Source organism: Peromyscus maniculatus, chromosome 16 (assembly GCF_049852395.1).
Source record: "Peromyscus maniculatus bairdii isolate BWxNUB_F1_BW_parent chromosome 16, HU_Pman_BW_mat_3.1, whole genome shotgun sequence".
NCBI classification, from domain to species: Eukaryota; Metazoa; Chordata; class Mammalia; order Rodentia; family Cricetidae; genus Peromyscus; species Peromyscus maniculatus.
This window is the reverse complement of record NC_134867.1, coordinates 48,874,754-48,878,653: the sequence shown is the minus strand read 5'-3', so window position 1 is coordinate 48,878,653 and position 3,900 is coordinate 48,874,754. Positions and strand designations below refer to the sequence as shown.

Sequence of the window (3,900 nt, the reverse complement as noted above, 5' to 3'; positions counted from 1 at the left end):
TAAAGTATGTTGTTCTGCCTTCTCATTGGTTGTAAACCCAAACACATGACTGCCTCGTCACTGTCTGAATGTACAGCCCCCTAGGTCTTAAAGGCATATGTCTCCAATGCTGGCTGTATCCCTGAACACACAGAGATCTTATGGGATTAAAGGCGTGTGCCACCACCGCCACACTCTTGCTATGGCTCTAATAGCTCTGACCCCCAGACAACTTTATTTATTAACATACAATCAAATTAATATTTCAGTACAAATCAAAATAATATTTCAATACAATTAGATTACCACCACAGGCACAGCAGGCCTTAAAGAGTCAGCATGCCAGTTGCCAGGGGCTGGGTTTGTCAAAACCTATGTGATCCCATGGAGACCCTTCAAGATGTTGTGTCTCAACCAGGAACTGAAGCTGATTGAAGAATGTGGGATTTGGAACAAAGGTGAGTTCTAGAGAATTTAATTTACCTTGGCCAAGATCTGCAAGGCCACACAGGAGCTGCTTGACACTGGACATAAAGGACCCACAGAGTCTTTTTGAAGGCAATGCCCTGCTGTGACAGTGTGTTCACATTGAAGTGCTGGATAAAGGCAAGATGAAGCTGGATTACATCCTGGGCCTGAAGACTGAGAGCTTCTTGGAGAAGAAGTCACAGAACCAGGTCTTGAAGACAGGTCTATTCACCATGCCTATGTGCTAACTGCCAGTGCCATATCAGTGTCCACATGTAGGTGGTGAACATCCCATCCTCCATTGTCCATCTAAATCCCCTGAGTCATGTTGATTTCTCCTTTTGTTCTTCTTATGTGGCGACTACTTGGGCCCTGTGAAGAGGAAGAATGACAAGAAGAGCCAGAATGGTGCAGGAGCAGGTGGTGACAAGGAAAAGGTTGAAGTCCACACCTCCCTGGACTGGAGGATTGTCTAGTTTTCCAGTTGCCTAGTGAGGCAGGATTAACACTGAAAAAAGATTAAAAACAAAGCAAAACAACAACAACAAAAAAAAACTTATGCTCATTTCGCTGTCTTGATTGTCTGGGGTTTAAATTTCTTTTAGCCCACTTATAGGAAATAGATCTGAAGTAGGTTTCCAGTGCTTTCTTTGGGCCCCAGGGAATGGAAGCTATTTGTTTCTTGCCCCATGGAAGCTGGAAGCTGCAGGGTGAACTCCATGAATCTTTTTCATAACTATAGTCCTGGTTCCTATGGTTTAACAGTTGCTTAAATATTAACCAAATTAGTGAATGTGCAGTGGCTTTATCAATTGAACATTTAGTGTTACATTCTGTTCTTAGTTCCCATTATTGTGTCTATTTCCCATTATTTTCTCCTGATTTTACCTGAGGAGCCTTGTATCCTGAATGTCTCTTTGCTTTAGTTTCATTGTGTGTCACTGACTCTTGGTTCCAATCTCATCTCCACAAGTCCCAAATCCAAAGTGTTCCACAAACTTAAGTTTTAATTTCTCTAAATTTGGCATATGCTTGTCTGGGTCAAAATGGCCCTAACATTAAGTGATATCAGTTATTTATGCAATTAGTTTTTCCCACTTTGTATACATAGTCATTCTTTTCAGTGTCGTATGTTTGAATACTGTGTGTTTCTCCAGGACATGTGCATTTTATGCCTTTTATGGAGTATCTCGTTCCCTTTTTAAAAATCTGATGATCGCAAGGTGTGGTGGCACATGCCTTGAATCCCAGCACTTGGGAAGCAGAAGCAGGCAGATCTCTGTAAATTTGAGGCCAGCCTGGTCTACAAAGTGAGTTCCAGGACAGCCAGAGCTGTTACACAGAGAAATCTGAAAATCATCTGACTTTGAAGATGCATTTGCTTCCAGGAGTTTTCAATATAAAATTGTGTGTCCACTTTTTTCATTATGGTGACAAAATACCTGAAATAACCTAAAAGAAAAGAAGGTTTACGTTGGCTTGGTTTGGCACGTTTTGGTCCATAGTTGCTTGGCACTGTTGGCATGGCTAGAAGCACGTGGCAGAATGAGTTGTTTAGTTCATGGCTGCAGAAAGCAGAGAAGAGAGGAAAGGCCAAAGTCCTAAAGTCCCCTTCAAGGGCACATACCCAGGAACCTAACATCTACCCCCATCCCCAACAGTGCATGGCTTTTAACACATGAGCCTTTGGAGGATATTATTCAATCCATAGCAATAATAATTATACCGATCATATTGAGTGGTTGTGTGTATTCAATTAATTACTGTATTAAAATACTCATGCCTGGCACATAGGAGATAATAACATTTGTTTTTCTAGCTTTGAGACTGATTTCTCTAATACTATGAGAATGAAGTCTCTAACTCCATCTTACCTGAGGCCTTGTGGTATCTTTTAGAGCTTGTCATAGGATCTGGGTGACGTGTTGTGCCTGAGTCCTGTGGCCCAAAGGCAGGAGACAGAATTTATTAGAATCCTTGGGATTCTATGATTTCTGAACCTAAAATCTTTGCTCTAGGGTTTGCTACAAGTTCTGAGATTGCACCTAAGGCTGAGGGAGACACTCGGTTCTGGGTGGAGACTCAAAGCTGTTCGTTGTGTAGAGACATGGGACCACAGGATTTTAGTCCTTCTTTTCAGTCTGCTTCTCCTTAGGTGCTGTTTCTTCTCCCAAAGCCACACACCAGTGGCTGGGAGGGGGCAGCTGTCAGCTGAGACTCTGTGTGGCATTTCATGCTGGCTTCTTGCATCACTGAGGGAGCTTATTTTAGCACCTCCAGTTCATATTTTCTTTGACTTTGGTCTTCTATTTTAATATATATTTATACTTGGGATATATATATATATATATATATATATATATATATATATATATATACTGTCATTCTGCTTAGAAAAATCCTATTTATTATATTATCTAGTTTAGTAAAAAGGTATGTGGCCCCACAGGACAGTTTACATGAATTCATAAAAAGGGATGAATAGTCTTGGGTTATTTATTTATTTAACATGCCTAGGACAGTCAAAAGAACATCATAGAATTGAGGCCTACTAAGTACCACAGTGAAAGACCTTTATCAGTTTAAATAATCATATATATATATATGTGTGTGTGTGTGTGTGTGTGTGTGTGTACATATATATGTAATTACTTTTCTTCTACACAAATTTTTTGAACATGTAGTGAGCCGTTGATCTGCAGGTAAAGAAGATAAATGAAGGAAACATGAAAAACCCCTCCCTTAATGGAGTTTACATACAGAGAAACAGACAAAGTTACATCATATAGCTAGCTTACTAGAAAATTTAAGAGCTTTGGAGAAAAAAAATGAAGTAATGTTGGTAGTGCTGGGAATGGGAGATTGCAATTTCCTCTATTTAGAAATGAAGTCTTTGAGATAGTGATATGCAAGATAATACTTGAAAAATAGGAGGAAGCAAGTCATCCAGGTTTCGAGAGCAGAAACATTCTAGGAGGAGGAAACAAGGTACCATACCACCTTATTTTTCTAGTTTTCATACTCTTAGTAAAGCTGAGTAGAAAATGATTTCTGCTGGTCCCTGAAATCTTTATACATCGTGTAGCCTGAATGCTCTACAGACTTGAAAGCGACTATTGGCACTTGTAATGCAATTTAAGTAATTCTTTGAGGCACACAAGAAGAATATGCACAAATCGGTAGCTCTCCATGAGTACTTGCTTTGAGTTAGCACCTACAGGGCCTGCGTGAGAAACCCAAGTGGATGGGCTGTGTGGTCTACAAAGCACAGACAAGCTCTGTAAGGTAACAGATCTGTCAGTTTATCTGTTTAGTTTTTAAGACAAAGCATCTTCTTTTCTATTTGCCTTTTTTTCTCACTCTTAATGACTATGTAGTGGTCTGGGCTTGAATTGTGATTTCCTCTCTAATGTCCACATTGATCTGCTTCATAAAACAGAGGAAAATGATCTA

The 3,900-nt window shown here is 39.9% G+C and overlaps 1 pseudogene; it reads left to right on the top strand.

Annotated features, from left to right (window-relative positions):
* The first annotated feature begins 318 nt into the window (after nt 1-318).
* On the top strand, nt 319-923 carry LOC102903224 (small ribosomal subunit protein uS4 pseudogene; annotated as a pseudogene).
* Nucleotides 924-3,900: the final 2,977 nt, after the last annotated feature.